At 41.8% G+C, this 17,234-nt stretch overlaps 1 long non-coding RNA gene across 1 annotated transcript; it reads left to right on the top strand.

Annotated features, from left to right (window-relative positions):
- Positions 1-3,645: 3,645 nt before the first annotated feature.
- On the top strand, positions 3,646-16,753 carry Gm40986. Its single transcript, XR_003950553.1, has 3 exons — positions 3,646-3,694; positions 10,362-10,549; positions 16,599-16,753. It is a non-coding gene; the product is annotated as a predicted gene, 40986 (long non-coding RNA).
- Positions 16,754-17,234: the final 481 nt, after the last annotated feature.

Genomic DNA, 17,234 nt, shown 5'->3' with positions numbered 1-17,234 from the left:
GAGTGAACATGCGCAGATTCCCTAATCTGTTCCTGTCCCCTCAGGCGGCCATGACGCCAAAAGGTCAAATGTAAGAACTGAGAACAGGTAGCTTAGCGGTTAAGGGCACAAACGGTTCTCCCAAAGGTCATGAGTTTGAATTCCAGCAGGTGCTGTCATATTTTGTACCTTCTTTTGGTGGCTGGACAGATGACTCCGTGTCATAGAATCTGGCTCCCTCTTGTGGCCTTCAGGTGTAAAAGCAGGCAGTACTCTGTATACTTAATAAATAAATAAATCTTTAAAAGAAAGAAGAAAAGAAAATTCCTTATGGAAGTTTCTTATAGATTTGGGAGTGATGACTGGATGAGCGATCCTGCTTCCATTTCTCCTTCCAGGCGTCTTCAAGAGCTGAGGGTCTGCTCTCAGGGCCACTCAGAGGGAGACAGAGACGCTGCATTTATAGGATTGGAAGGGAAGCAAGGTCAGGAGCTGTAATGGGAAGAGCTCATCACTGGTGGGCAACCTTCCCGAGATGGGAACTGGAAGTAGCAGCGCCACACCAGCGCTGCCAGCGCCTGCCGCAACTAGGATCATGGGGGTCCAGGTGCAGGGACAGAGCACTCATGTACGTTCGCGCGTGTGGCGGGGCGGGGGTCTGTGGGACAGGCAGGGAGGCGGGGCAGAACGGTGAGGGCGGCGACCCTGAGCACTCAGCAGGATCCCAGCAAAAGGCATGGCCATTTGGAGAGCATAGGGGTCATGCGGGGTCACACCCATGTCTCTGTTTTCCCTCAGGTCTGTCCTGCCAGTGCCAGGGCTCTCCCCTCAACACCCTCCCACCTCTCTCTTCCCCCTGGGTCTTGGGTCACACAGCTGTCTTGGGGGCAGGGCGAGGGGGCAGGGCGAGGGGGCAGGGCTGGAGGGTGGCCAGAGTTCACCCAAGGTCTCCTGAATGGCATGGTGATCCCAATCCCTGGCAGCTGTAACCAATAGCCACCTATGTGATCCCTTACCTATACTTGGACCCCAACTTTAGACCTGACCCTGACATCATATGTAAACCCCAACCTTTGACCCCATCATGACCTCTATATTGCTCTGTGACCAGGATGACACTCTCCTATAACCCTGACAAGACCCTGACACTATCCACCACACTCCAAACCAGCCTCTGCCCTGCCCACTAGGCACTCCAGGTTCTGACCCCTAGCCCCCACCACATGCATCAGTGATTCCCTGGTGACATTGGAATTCTGCCCCCCCCCATGTCACATGGCTAGGCCCAGTCTTCCCGGGGAAGGAGGGGTGTCACTCACCACTCTGTGTCCCATCATCATCCCAAGGCCTTGCTAAGGTTGGGCGCTGCCTGGGGCGCAGAGGAGCAGCGCAGGGTTGGGGTGTCTTTGGGTCAGGAGTCACACGGTGGGGTGTCACTGTGGCACGTGGTAGTCATGGGTGACGGGATCAGGGCATGGGGGCTATTGGTGAAGGTTCAGCCTCAGTTTTAATTGACAGCTCAAGAATGGAGAGGTCATGAAAAAGAGTTGAGGCTTGGCGTGATGAGAGCCTATGAGAGGCTATTGGTGGGGCCTATTAGAAGCAGAAGACCCCACTTGTGAGAGATGCCAGTACCATGGTATGATCTCCAAGAATAGCAGCATCAGTGAAGTGGATCCACCTGAGCCTAGAGTGCTGCAGAAGACAGAGCTGGAGACTTGAAGCCAGCCCCTTGGAGGAGGCCAGAAGATACTGCCTTTGAACAACCACCACTCCAAAATTTTAAAGCTCCTTGTATCAGAGTCAAGGCTTGTAGTAAAACTCCTTCAGAGGGATCACCTGATAAAGTATCCATATAATGAACAATAGACACTGAAAGATTCAATGTCCTGACTTCTTGTATCGAAGCAGCAACAAAATTTTTTACATAATGGAAAGCTATTAGCCATTCCTTGGGGCGAAAGTTTCCAATGAAGTTGCTTCATGGGTACCTAAAAGGGAGTGAGGAAGGGGACATAATAAAAGGGTGGGTAGAATCAGTTATGGGAAGAGACAAGAGAGAAGTACAGAGGATCAGGAAATATAAATACTTAGCACTAGAGGATGGGGAACTGGGGGTAGCCTCTAGAAAGTCCCAGATACCAGGGAAGTGAGAGGTTCCCAGGACCCAAGGGGAATGACATTAGCCAAAATATCCAACAAAGGGGAAATAGAACCTGTAGAGACCACTTCCAGTAGATAGGCACGGGCACCAGTTGAGGGATTGGGCCACCCATCCATATCAAAACTTTTTTTTTTCCATTTTTTATTAGGTATTTAACTCATTTACATTTCCAATGCTATACCAAAAGTCCCCCATATCCACCCACCCCCACTCCCCTGCCCACCCACTCCCCCTTTTTGGCCCTGGTGTTCCCCTGTACTGGGGCATATAAAGTTTGCAAGTCCAATGGGCCTCTCTTTCCAGTGATGGCCGACTAGGCCATCTTTTGATATATATGCAGCTAGAGTCAAGAGCTCCGGGGTACTGGTTAGCTCATAATGTTGTTCCACCTATAGGGTTGCAGATCCCTTTAGCTCCTTGGCTACTTTCTCTAGCTCCTCCATTGGGAGCCCTATGATCCATCCATTAGCTGACTGTGAGCATCCACTTCTGTGTTTGCTGGGCCCCATATCAAAACTTTTAACCCAGAATCATTTCTGTCTAAAGACAGACAAGACCCTGTCAGAAGAGTTAGGGAAGGACTCAGAACTGAAGGGGATTGCAACCCCATAGGAAGAACAAATCAACCCACTGGACCACAAAGAGCATCCAGGGACTAAACCACCTACCAAAGAGTATACATGGAGAGATCCATGGCTCCAGCTCTATATGTAGCAGAGGATGGCTTCATCTGGCACCAGTGGGATGGGAGGCCCTTGGTCCTGTAGAGGCTTGATGCCCCAGTGTAGGGCGATTTTAGAGCAGTGTGAATCTGGAGTGGGTGGAGGCAAAGAGGAGAGGGGGATGGAATGGTGAGTGTGTGGAGGGGGAAGAGGGAAGGGGATTATCATTTGAATAGTAAACAAATAAAATGATTAATAAAAAGAGGAAAGATGTCTCCATTATATCAAATTAATATCTTTCTGATGACTACAACAGAACGGGAAGGTCAGATAATGGTAATTGAGAGAAAATAGAAAAAAAAATGCAAAGCAAGGCAACTTTGGTAAGCGCAACAGTGGTGAATGTAATTCCAACTAAAATGTTAAATAAGACCAACTAAGGTGCATATGTAAAGAAAGCAGAAGATGGCATTTGACAGTAATCACTCCCTGGGACAGCGTTTTAATAATACTGTGTTATGTGATGAGCTTTTAATCTCCTTAGTCACTGCTATTTTAATTTCAGACTGATTTCTAGCTACTTAGCAGGAAACTTCAGGAATCTGTTAGGGAGAAAACCTCACACGTGTGTTTTCCTTGCTCGATTAAGCATGGCCACGTTCTCTGTGACAATTATTTTTCTTTTCAAAGTTGCTATTGGTAGTTCAATCATAAATGTAAGTTTATAATCACAAAAGAGTTTCTTGTAAAACATACATGAAGGCAAGTCTGTTTAATCATTGATAATTTAGACGTGAACATTAATGTCTCATTTCTTCATCTGGTGGCCATTATGTTTTTAGAAAATGACTTCTACATACTGGGCGCCATCCTGCAGAACTTCATGAAGGTATGATGTCATCCTTAATGTCATAGAGCATTTTATTTGATTCATCACAGGAATGGAGCTGTACAATGTACATTGATGGTCTTCTCTCGTTTTCTATTATTGAACATAGGTTGCCTCTCTCCTTACCCATCTCCTTCCAGATTTTCCTGCCCTGTGCCACACATTTGAATCCATACCCTTTTTTTCTTTTTGTTGTTATAGACTAAACATCAGAATTATTATTATTGTTATCATCATTTTTATTAATTATAAAAAACAAATAACTGGAATAAGACAAAATGAAAAATAAACAGATGAAAAGAAGATAAGGAAGAGTATAAGAAACCTATACACACAGACTCAAATTCACAAAAAGAATTTACATAAAAACGTAAACTATAAAACACAGTACACTTAAAAAGAAACTTTGGGATTAAAAACAAGAAACAAAACACAACAAAACAAATGAACACAGAAACCAAACAAATATAAAAGTCCTGGAAAAGCATTATGAGACAAAGAACCACCAACAATGTCTTTGAGTTTGTTTGGTGTTTCCCATCTGCTGCTGGGCATAAGGTTTGCCCTTAAGAGTAGTTTCAATACCCCGTGAATGTCCTACTATTGAGTACATCTCTTGAAAAAAGAGATTCTTGTAAATCATACCTGAAAGCAAGTCGTTTAGATCACTTTTAATATAAACAGGAACTTTAATGTCTCCTGCTTCATTCATCTTGTGACCACTATGTTTCTATAAAATGAATTCTACATATAGGATGCTATCTTCAGCAACTTCATGGGATAGATGCCCAGGTATAGTGTCATCCTCCATTTCATAGAGCATTTTATATCATAAAAAACAATTAATATTGCTTTTTTGTAAATGACTATCAACTGGATTGGAATGGTGATGTACTTCATTCCCCTCTGACTATTGAGAACCCATTTTCAACAGAACCATGCAGTCCCTGTGCATGCTGCCACATTCTCTGTAACTTCATATGTGCATCTATCTTTCATGTTTTAGAAGTCCTGTTTTCCATGGTGGGTGTTCTCAATCCCCTCTGGCACTGATATACTTCTACCTATACTTTCACCATATTTCCTGAGTCCTGATACAAGGGATTTTATGTAGACAGCCTATTTATGAATGTGTGTTCCAAAGTCTTTGACATTCTCAAAACTGACTGGCTAAGGGTGTTTGTATTTGTTTCTATCTATTACAGAAGGAAAGATCTCAGATGGTGGCTGATCAAGACCCTGATTTTTATCAATAGCAGAATGTCATTAAGAGTGATTTTACTGCTATGTGGCCTTTTAAAACATAAATATATGCAATTTTACACAGTCTTTACAATTTTTGTTTAAAAATATAAATGTATATGCAAATATGTGCACATTCAGTAAGAATTAATGAAATAAGAGGCCATGTGCATTTTAGGAGTGCAGGGAGTGGGACAAAGGGTGTTTTGGAGACAGCAAATATAAAAAAAGGAGCAATTGAATGACAATGTCAAAAATAAACTACCAAATAATATTTTAAAAATAACGCAGCAAACAGTATTTTGAGAGAAAAATGACACTGACCTTCAACGCCTGATGTAAAGAACAATGTGTATGTGTTTTCTGTGCATGTTTGTGTGTGTGATATTGAACTGAAATAATCTTTACTCATATTTTGATAAAATTTATGGTGAGACCCTTCATCTAGAGTGATTTATATGTCCATAGAATTCACTGACCTCACTGTGGTGAAGGTCTTGTGGGAGACATTTCCATTAGTGATTTTTCTCACTTAATGAAACACAGTCATTTCATAATGAAACTGTCTTTTCACATACATTTACAAAGCCTTATATTGCAGGCACAATCTGAATCTCAATGTCCTTTTCATAGAATGTTCCCTTCTTTGTATGTTATCTGGTTTTCTTAACATCTCCCTAGTACACTGGAAAGCTATCCCAAAGTGCAGCGCTTCCGTGCTATCATATGCATTACTGTCACGGTGCTTCTCACTCTGCTAACATTCATTCTTGTTTCTCTTTTCAAATCAGTGCCTTTTATTACATCAGGAATCTATGAGATTCCAAATCTCAACACAGGTAATTTACCATTTAGGTGATGTCTTAGATTCTGTTGCAGTAAAATCCACCATAGCCAAAGAAACATGTGAGAAAAGTGTTTATTTACTTATGTACCTTGGGCACAGTATATTGAGTGAAGCCAAGGCTTTATACTCTACACAAAGGATAAACCGGATGAGAAAGAAATTAGGGAAACAACACCCTTCACAATAGGCACAAATAATATGAAATACCTTGGTGTGACTCTAACTAAGGAAGTGAAAGATCTGTATGATAAGAACTTCAAGTCTCTGAAGAAAGAAATCAAAGAAGATCTCAGAAGATGGAAAGATCTCCCATGCTCATGGATTGGCAGGATCCATATAGTAAAAATGGCTATCTTGCCAAAAGCAATCTACAGATTCAATGCAATCCCATCAAAATTCCAACTCAATTCTTCACCAAATTAGAAAGGGCAATTTACAAAATCATCTGGAATAACAAAAAAAATCTAGGATAGCAAAAGCTATTCCCAAAGAAAAAAGAAAGAACCTCTGGTGGAATCACCATGCCTGACCTCAAGCTGTACTACAGAGCAATTGTGATAAAACCTGCATGGTACTGGTACAACGACAGACAGGTAGACCAATGCAATATAATTGAAGACCCAGAAAGGAACCCAGGCACCTATGGTCACTTCATCTTTGACAAGGGAGCTAAAACCATGACAGCATATGCTGACGAGGATGTGGAGAAAGAGGAGAACTCCTCCTTTACTGGTAGGATTGCAAGCTTGTATAACCACTCTGGAAGTCAGTCTGGTGGTTCCTCAGAAAATTGGACATAGTACTACCTGAAGATCCAGCAACACCTCTCCTGGGCATATACCCAGAAGATGTTCCAACTTGTAATAAGGACACATGCTCCACTATTTTCATAGCAGCCTTACTTATAATAGCCAGAAGTGGAAAGAACCCAGATGTCCCTCAATACAGGAATGGATACAAAAAATGTGGTACTTTTACACAATGGAGTACTACTCAGCTATTAAAAGAATGAATTTATGAAATTCTTAGGCAATTGGGTATCTGGATGATATCATCCTGAGTGAGGTAACCCAATCACAAAACGAACACACATGATATGCACTCACTGATAAGTGGATATTAGCTCAGAAGCGTAGAATACCCAAGATACAGTTTGCAAAACACATGAAACTCAAGAAGAAAGTAGACCAAAGTGTAGATTCTTTGTTCCTTCTTAGAAGGGGAAACAAGCAGGGCAGTGGTGGCGCACACCTTTAATCCCAGCACTTGAGAGGCAGAGGCAGGTGGATTTCTGAGTTTCGAGGCCATCTGGTCTACATTGTGAGTTCCAGGACAGCCAGGGCTATACAGAGGAACCCTGTCCAAAAAGAAAAGGGTGGGGACGGGGGCTGGTGAGATGGCTCAACAGGTAAGAGCACCCGACTGCTCTTCCAAAGGTCCGGAGTTCAAATCCCAGCAACCACATGATGGCTCACAACCATCTGTAACGAGATCTGACGCCCTCTTCTGGAGTGTCTGAAGACAGCTACAGTGTACTTATGTATAATAAATAAATAAATAAATAAATAAATAAATAAATAAATAAATAAATAAATAAAGGGCGGGGACAAAATACCCATGGAAGGAGTTACAGAGACAAAGTTTGGAGCTGAGACTGAAGGATGGACCTAACAAAGACTGCCCCACTGGGGGATCCATCCCATAAACAACCACCAAACCCAGACACTACTGCATATGCCAGCAAGATTTTGCTGACAGGACCTGGCTATAGCTGTCTCTTGTGAGGCTATGCCAGTGCCTGGCAAGCACACAAGTGGATGCCCACAGTCATCTATTGAATGAAACACACGCCCCCTCCTCCAATGAAGGATCTAGAGAAACTACCCAAGGAGCTAAAGGGGTCTGCAACCCTATAGGTGGAACAACAATATCAACTAACCAATAACCCCAGAGCTCATGTCTCTAGCTTCATATGTAGCAGAAGATGGCCTAGTTGACCATCAATGGGAGGAGAGGCCCTTTGTCTTGCAAAGATTATATGCCCTAGTACAGGGGAATGACAAGGCCAGGAAGCAGCAGTGGGTGGTTTGGGGAGCAGGGCTGAGGAGGGTATAGGGGACTTTCTCAGAGGAAACTAGGAAAGGGGATAGCATTTGAAATGTAAAGGAAGAAAATATCTAATAAATTTTTTTTAAAAAGAAAAAAAGAAGAAAGAATCCAACCCAAAGTTAATGATACACATGAAAACAGAGATAGTAAATAATAAGTAATAATAAATAGTAAATAATGTTGTATTAGCTGCAAAAAAGGGAAAGCACACACACACACACACAGACACACCTCAACACGACCACCAGCAGCAAAAACAATAACAACATACAAGGAGTTAGCCATCACTCCTCATTGATATTGATATCAATGACCTCAGTTCACCAATAAAACGACACAGGCGAACAGAATGGATGCTAACACATAATCTATCCTTCTATTGTATACAAATAATATAGCACAACATCAAGAACAGGCATTACTTCAAGGTAAAGGGTGGGAAAAAAGACATTCCAAGAAAATGGACCAAAGAAGCAAGCTGGTACAGCCATTTACAAATACAGCAAAATAGATTTTAACCAAAAAGTAACCAAAAGAATTGGAGAAAGACGCTATATATTCCTCAAAGGGAAAAAAAAAAAAACCACTTTAGGTACCCAGAACTCACATCAGGATATGGTGGGCATGGTGGTCTTCCTGTAATTGCAGCCTAGGAAAGTAAAGTGAGGTAATCCCCAAAGGAAGCCGATCAGTAAAACAGGCGACTCTGGCCAGTTCTGGCTTTGACTAAGAGACCCTGACTCACTGAAGAAAGTACAAATGGGAGCAAGGATAATTCTTAACATCAACCTTAGGCCTCCACGTGCACATGAATCCATACCTATGTGTGCCCCCAAGTGCTCATATCTATGCAAACATGCACACCCATACACACATCTCACACACAATCACACAATCACACACACACACACACACACACACACACACACACACACACACACACAGGAGAAAGCTCTACTGTACCTTATGAATGACACCTGAGGTTATCCTCTGGCCTTCACATGTACATAACCTCAGCTGGGATACAGATAGTTAACATTCTTGAGGAAATAAGCAAGTATTGGACAGAGTAAGGAAGAAAGCACTGTTTTTCGTATGTTCCCTGGTGGTATACTTAATATTTAGCTGTTTCTAACAAATTATTTCAAATGCTATTTTCTGGTTAGCTCATTACTGTGAGCAAATACAAGAGAAAAATAACTTAGTGGAAGCAAGCATTGGTCTTGGAGGATTTCACCTGTGGTTAGTTGTCTTCATTGGTCATGAGGCAGAATAGCCTTGCAGGATCACGTTGGTGGCGCAAAACAGCTCACCTCAAGATTATCAGAGAGAGAAGTGATCAGGGTCCCAATGTCTACTCTGAGGGCGTGTTTCCAGTGACTTCTCTTTCTCTTTCTACATCCTAAAGATTCCACCACCACCCACTAGTACCACTGTCTGGCAACCAAGCATTTTGCAAATGGCCTTTGGGAGGCATTTGCTATGATGCTAACAAATATCTAAAAATGTGAGAAACAAGAGTATATGTTTGAGATACTCTAGAGAGCTTGAGAGTGCTGCTCGTGTCCACTGCATACATAAGAAGCTTGTCCCAATCGATGAGCCCAGAGCAAAAGTCACACTTTGCCTATCACATACCAAGGCCATACATCCCATCATCCCAGGTGAGAAAATGCCTGTCTATCAATCTGAACTCAAGGATTCTGACTCTGGCAGTTCTATGCTTTTTTTTTCCCATCACCCTGCTCAAGCTTGTCTTTTCAGTGGGAACCTTCTATGAGCACCCACCTATGCTGAGATCCCTGGGCAGAAGGGATCTAAAACATCTCACCCCCGACACAGGATAGAATACTCACTCTTTACCTATCATGCAGAAAAACGCTAGTCACAGGTAGAAGAACTGAGCAAGGTGATTCTACCCTGCTAAACAAGAGAGAAGAAAGAAAAAAATGGGGAGGGAGACAAGGACTAACTGATAAAGGCTAACTAGATCACGTTTTTAATATATTTGAAAATCACATTTATTTGTCTGTGTGTGTGTGTCTGCGTGTGTAGAGTGAGAGAGAGTTTCTGTACTTTATTTTTCCTAAACCTAATGTATCCTGCAAGCAATGTTTTTCAACCTATACTGAATTTGTCACCTGATGATGTGTACCCACCCCTTTGCCTTGCTAAACTCCTGAACCCTGTGGTGACCCCCATTCCATATGAAGTATTCCTGCACTTATCTAAGACTTAGGCAGCCTTGAGGCCTGAGTCCCCTATTCTTCTGTTCAGGTGCTAACAGCCAACTATCTCAACAGCTGTTTTCTATCAACCCTAACCCACCCCCATAAAGGGGACCTCAAAAGCCAGTAAGGGGCTGTTCTTTGAAACTCCAACTTAGCAGGAGGCAATCAGTTGTCTGGTCAGTTCCTTGGGCACAGCTTGCATTTAAGCAGAAAGTTATGAGAATGTTTTTTTCCTCAGGTCTGACAGTACTCTACTCCCAGAGCTATCTCATTGGCCACATATCCTGTATGGTTGGTTGGTTGGTTGGCTGGTTTGGTTGGAGACAGGGCCTCCATATGCAGCTGTGGAACATACTATGTAACCAAGCTGGGCTTCAAACTCACAGAGATCTGCTTGCCCCTATCTCCCAAGCAATGGAATTAGAGGTTTGTGCCACCATGCCTGGCTTTCACTGGATCCTAATTTTCTTTTATTTTAAGTAAATTATTTATTTATTTACATTCCAAATGTTGCCCCCCTTTCTGGTTCCCTCCCCAAGTTCTTCACCCCATCCCTCCTGGGTCCTTTTTTTTTTTTTAAGATTTATTTATTGCTATATGTAAGTTCACTGTAGCTGTCTTCAGACACACCAGATGAGGTCGTCAGATCTCACTATGTATGGTTTTGAGCCACCATGTGGTTGCTGGGACTTGAACTCAGAATCTTCGGGAGAGCAGTCGGGTCTCTTAACCACTGAGCCATCTCTCCAGCCCTGGGTCCTATTTTTTAAAGGTGAATTCTATGATATATGAATTCTACATCAATGAAATAGTTTAAAATTATAAAGGCTTTACATGCTGTCTTAGTCAGGGTTTCTATTCCTGCACAAACATCATGACCAAGAAGCAAGTTGGGGAGGAAAGGGTTTATTTGGCTTACACTTCCATACTGCTGTTCATCACCAAGGAAGTCAGGACTGGAACTCAAGCAGGTCAGGAAGCAGGAGCTGATGCAGAGGCCATGGAGGGATGTTCTTTACTGGCTTGCCTCACCTGGCTTGCTCAGCCTGCTTTCTTATAGAACCAAGACTACCAGCCCAGAGTTGACACCACCCACAAGGGGCCTTTCCCCCTTGATCACTAATTGAGAAAATGCCTTACAGTTGGATCTCATGGAGGCATTTCCTCAACTGAAGCTCCTTTCTCTGTGATAACTCCAGCTGTGTCAAGTTGACACAAAACTAGCCAGTACACATGCCAATATGGAAATGCCTTGAGGATGTTATTATTTAACTAAAAATAAATATGCGACTCAACATTTGTATCTAATCTTAATATAAAAGGATCAAGTACTGGGTTCTATTAGAAAGCAGACTGAAAAAGCCAAAGAAATTGCTGCAGTGAACCAGGCTCCTCCACCACCTCTGCATCAGCTGCTGCCTCCAGCTTCCTGCCCTACTTGAGTCCTGCCCTCACTGCTTTTGATGGTGAACTCTTTTAAGGAACTTTAATGAAATAAACCCTTTTTTCTCCAAGGTGCTTTTGGTCATGGTGTTTCTTCACAGCAATAGTAACTCTAAGACACATATATTTTCCATCTTTTTTTTTTTTTAGACAGTATTTTTCTGTGTAACAGAGCCCTGGCTGTCCTGGAAGCTCTGTAGACCAGGCTAGCCTTAAACTCATAGAAATCTCCCTGCCCCTACCTTATGAGTGCTGGGATTAAAGGCATGTGCACTACTACCCTGATATATTTTACATCTTAAATTACATATTGGGCATATGGAGGTTATAGAACAACTCTCTTCTGCTAACTTGTATGATCTACAGAACAAACTCGGGATATCAGGCTTGCTTTTAGCTCCTTTATCCACTAACCATCTTGCCAGATCAGTCTATATTTCATAAAAACAGTGATAAAGGCCTAAACTAAAGTAATTATGATGGAGAAAAAACTCTAGGGGGTCAAGATTCTCAGGATCTAGGCATAGTGGCATACACCCTTAATCCCAACACTCAGGAGGCAGAGGCAAGTGGATCTTTGTTAGTTCAAAATCAGCCAGGGCTACATAGAGAGATCGCTTATCAACACTTTTAAGAGGTAAAGTTCTACAAATCAGTTCCATTTTCTGATGTTTCCAAAATTTATGAGGGCTGAAGAGAATGCTTAGCCAGTAACAATACTTGTTACTATTTTAGATCAGATTCAGTTCCTAGGACCCATGTAGTGACTCACCACCACCTACAACCACAGTTCTAAGAGATCTGACGTCTTCTTTGACCTCTGCAGGCACCAGACATGCACATATTACATATATATGCAGGCAAAACACATACAGACAATAAAACTAAAAAAAAAGAAGTATTTTATGATATCTATAATTTCTTACCCTTCTGTTGATGGAGTTGGGAGTATCAATTGCATGTTTGTTTATTTGGTTGGTTGGTTAATTGATTGATTGGTTGGTTGTTTTATAATACAAGGTTTCTCTGTGTAGCTCTGGCTGTCCTGGAACTCACTCTGTAGTCCAGGCTGACTTCAAACTCAGAGATCCCACTTGCCTCTGCCTCCTCTACTGGAATTAAAGGCATACACCACCATTGTCCAGCTACTAAATGATTCTGTTCTGTACTTCTTTACTGGTTGGTGCTTATTGAGAGCATCTGGGGACATTTTGGATAGAAGCAGTAAAAGAAAAATGGACCCCCAGTGAGGATTCTGTGTCCAAAATAATGTACTCCAAGACTGACAGTTGATGCCAGCTGGGAGCTCAGTCATACTGTATGTCTCTAAAGAATTTTAGCCCTGTTTGGCTTGGTGGGTGGGCTCCAAAAGGAAGGATGACCCAATAATGAACATTTTAAAAAACTCCTGTAAAATATACAAAGTGCATTACAACATAGCCTCAGAAGTCAAAAATCAGTACTTCTGCTACATTTTGTTAATGGAATGGTCAGGGAAATCCCAGCATCAGGGGTTGGGTAATAAATTCTACCTCAGCAAGAGATGACAATTTGGAGCAATACTTAGATTTTTCACAGAGCTTCAACAACTGGAACAGAAGTGATAGAATTAGGACTTTAAGGTCACCCTCAATCTGCAATATAAAAACTCAATGGGCTGAAGAGACAGGAGAGTCCTGGTCTGAGGGACAAAAGCAATATGTGTGCTTTTCTGATAAGTTTAGACTCAGGACCACAGAGGTGAAGCTTCAGAGTTAAAAATACTTGTCAGGATCAGGGGAAATATCACACTAAAGGTATGTTATTAGACCATTTACTAGCTCACCATTCACTGTCATTTCTGCCTAGGGCAATTTCCTCACAAACAATATCATGGTTTTCTGCCTGATTTCCTGCAAGCACCCTCTCATGTATTATTTTCTCAGATAGCAAAGATGGCCTAAATGGATTTTAAATATAAGATAGTAGCCAGGCATGGTAGGCCACATCTGTATCCGCAGTGATTGGAAGACAGGATGAGCCGCATAGCAAGTTGTAGGCCAGTGTATTAGTCAGGGTTCTCTGGAGAAACAGAACTGATAGAGTGACTTGATAAATAAATGGAATCTATTAGAGTGCCTTACAGATTATAATGTCCAGCTAATCCAACAATGGTTGTCTCCCAATGAAAAGATAAAGAATCCAGTAATTGTTCAGTCCATGAGGCTGATGTCTCAGCTGGTATTCATTAGAAGCCAGAATTCCAAAGAAGCAGGCCATAATGTCAGTGAAAGAATGAACTTGCCAAGAAGAGTGAGGGCAAGCAGGCAAAGATCAAGTTTCCTTCTTCCACGTTCTTTATAGGCTGCCACCAGAAGATGTGGCCCAGGTTTAAAGGTGGATCTTCTCAAAAAGACCTGAATTTAGGGTGAGTCTTCACACTTCAACTGATTAATCAAGAAAAGTCTTTCACAGGTGTACTCAGTCACTTGGATTTTAGTTAATTCTAGATGTAGTCAACTTGACAATCAAAAATACCAGCCTGAGCTACATGACACTCTATCTCAAAATAAAGAATATAAACTAGAGACAGAGGTATCTCTCAATGGGTAGAGGTGTTTGCTGTCGAGCATGACAACCTGAACTTGACACCCAGGACCCAGGTGATAGAAGGAAAAAAAATCAACTAATATGAATTGTTCTCTGACCTCCATACATATGGACACATTCATTAATTAAAATGCACTAACATATTTAAAAAATTAAAAAGTAGAAATTACTCAGCACACAACTACCATATTTTAACAGAAAAAAATTATAAATTAGTAATTAGAGGAAAGCTCCACATTAATATTTTGTACCATCATTCTAGACAACTGTTTAGTCAAAACAGAGATCTAAAAGAAAAATCCTTGGGACTGGGTAGGTAAGATAGCTCAGTGATAAACAGTGAGTATTGCTCTTCCAGAGGACCCAAGTTCAGTTCCCAGCTTCCATATGAGGCAGTTCACAATCACCTGTAACTCCAGCCCTAGGGGCTCTGACACCTTTAGCCTCCATCAGCACCTGCCTGCATAGATGTGCACATAATTATACACACTATTAATAAGTATGTAAATTAAATATTTTAATAACAATACTCATCTGCGTGTAGTAACACACCTCTTTAATCCCAGCCCTCAAGAGGCAGAGGTGGGCCAACCTGGTCTACATAGCACGTTCCCATCCAGAATTCCATAGAAAGATTCTATCTCCAAAAAGAAAAGGAACGAGAAGAAGAGAAAGGATGGGGGGAAGGGGGAAGGGGGAAAAGAAGGGAAAGGGAGAAGGGGGCAAAGAAGGGGAAAAGGAAGGGGGAGCTCCCAGGATGACTTACAGCAAATGCCAAACAACAGGTGTTGAGGTTTCGTCGGTTGCTGTGTTTTATAATAGTAAATACTGTCCCCCAAGGTCTGGTTTTTCACAGGGACAAGGAAGTCTTAACATACACCAAGTGATGCTATGTAACCTTGCTCTTTAATTTAAACCTATTGGATGAATAAAGATGCCTACAGCCTATAGTTGGGCAAAAAAGAGAGGTAGCTGGAGTTTTAATTCCTGGGCTATGGGTCTGAGGAGGACCACAAGGAGAGAGAAGATGGATTGAGAAGATGCCATGGAGTAGGTGAATCATAGAAATGTGGCTGTAAGAGCCCAGATGTAACATGGCAAGTCAAATCTTGAGGGCATTGATAGGGAAGTAGATTATAGCTTAGAAGGTAGATGTCTGCCCAGCTCTAGTGCTGTCTAAGGCTTATTATGAATACAAAGGTTTTGTATCTTAATCGGGGGACTGAATCGCTTAAGGTAGGGTAGAAACCCCTGATGGGATTAAGTAATAAGCCCAATAAATGGGCATAAATAATAAACTATCACCAAGGCCCCTGAGGCCTCTGGTCTGCTTACTATATCACTCTCCCAACACCCAATAGAAAATTGAACTATATTTTGAGAATGTGAGAGTGAAAGAAAAAGCAAACTGAAACTTAGAGGAAGCTCTAAAGACCCCCAAATCATCATAGCAGTTCTCAGCCTTCCTAATGCCACAACCCTTTAATACAGTTCCTGGTGCTGTGGTGACTCCCAACCAGAAGATTACTTCATTGCTACTCCAAAACTGTAGTTTTGCTAGTTATGATTCATCATGTAAATATCTGATAAGCAGGACATCTGAGATGCACCCATAAAAGGGTCCCAATCCACAGCTTGAGAACCACTGCACTAGAGGAGCCAGGAATCTTAAACGCACAGGGTTTGTTCCTTCAAACGATGGGATGCATAGCCCCAGCCTGATGTTAAAGAGCATCTGGATCTTTCCACGGATGAGTTTAGGATTTAACATATCCTTGAGGCTATGTTTCCTTTAGGGAAAATGCTTTTGAGCAACAGAAGCAGCACTATCCTTATAAAGTAAAGAAAATCAGGGCTGGAAAGATGGCTCAGCAGTTAAGGACACTGACTGCTCTTCCAGAGGAGCTAGGCTCAAATCCCAGTGCCTCCAGGGCAACTCACAACTGTCTGTAACTCCAAGATCTTACATCCTCACACAAACATACATGAGGCAAAACACCAATGCACATAAAATGAAAGTTAATTAACTAGTTAATGTGAAAAATTAAAGTTAGCATAGTTAAATGTAGCATGGTATGTGGGAATTTAGGTGGCTGTACAAACCCCCATTTTTACTTTTAAATTTTGTGATTTAAGTATTTGTAATGTGTCATTCTGAAATAACTTTACCCCGTGGATTGTAAAGAATTCTAGTAATACGATCACTATTCCACAATTTGCAATATTCCTTTAAACTTTTGCTAGAATAAGCAGGACCCACTATCAGTTTTCAGTTGTAAGAAGAGTTCTAGAAAGAAAATAGAGTATAATAAATGACTAATGAGACCCAAGATTGTTTTAGCCCTGAATCCAAGAAGCAACAATCATATTAGAAAAAGTATTAACCATTACATGAACATATTTGAAATGTCCAATTTCTGACTGTTCTAATTTAACCCTTGAGAATTAATTCCACAAGAAGAGGGCAGTGGTGTGAAAGAACAAGAAGTGAAGAAGTTCATGAGATTTTTGAGTGGCCTGGAAAGTATTGGTGGTGAGGAGGCAAGCACATCAACTGGAGCATTAGTGGATGTTAAGGTACCTGCCAGATAAGAATGAACATACTGAGTTAGGAAAACTTGAGGTCATTGTCTTACAGACACCTGAAGCTAGAGAAACCATTATGGAATAACATTAGTAGTGGGGTTGGGTTTAAGTCCTACAGTTTCTAAAACAACAGCTTGAGTACAATATGCAGAACCAGCTAAAATATTCAGTGGCTGAGAAACAGATAATAAAACCGGATTGTTTAGCTGGGCAGTGGTGGTGCATGTTGGTAATCCTAGCACTCAGGAGGCAGAGGAAGGGGGATCTCTGAGTTCCAGGCCAGCCTAGTCTACAGAATGAGACGCAGGACTGCCATAGCTACACAGAGAAACCTGTCTCAAAAAATTTTTTTTGACTGAATGGGCTGGAGAGATGGTTCAGTGGTTAAGAGTACTGACTGCTCTTCCAGAGATCCTGAGTTCAATTCCCAGCAACCACATGGTGGTTCACAACCATCTGTAATGGCATCTGATGCTCTCTTCTGCTATGTCTG

Source organism: Mus musculus, chromosome 13 (assembly GCF_000001635.26).
Source record: "Mus musculus strain C57BL/6J chromosome 13, GRCm38.p6 C57BL/6J".
Classification (NCBI taxonomy): Eukaryota; Metazoa; Chordata; class Mammalia; order Rodentia; family Muridae; genus Mus; species Mus musculus.
This window is presented reverse-complemented; position numbering and strand designations above follow the sequence as displayed.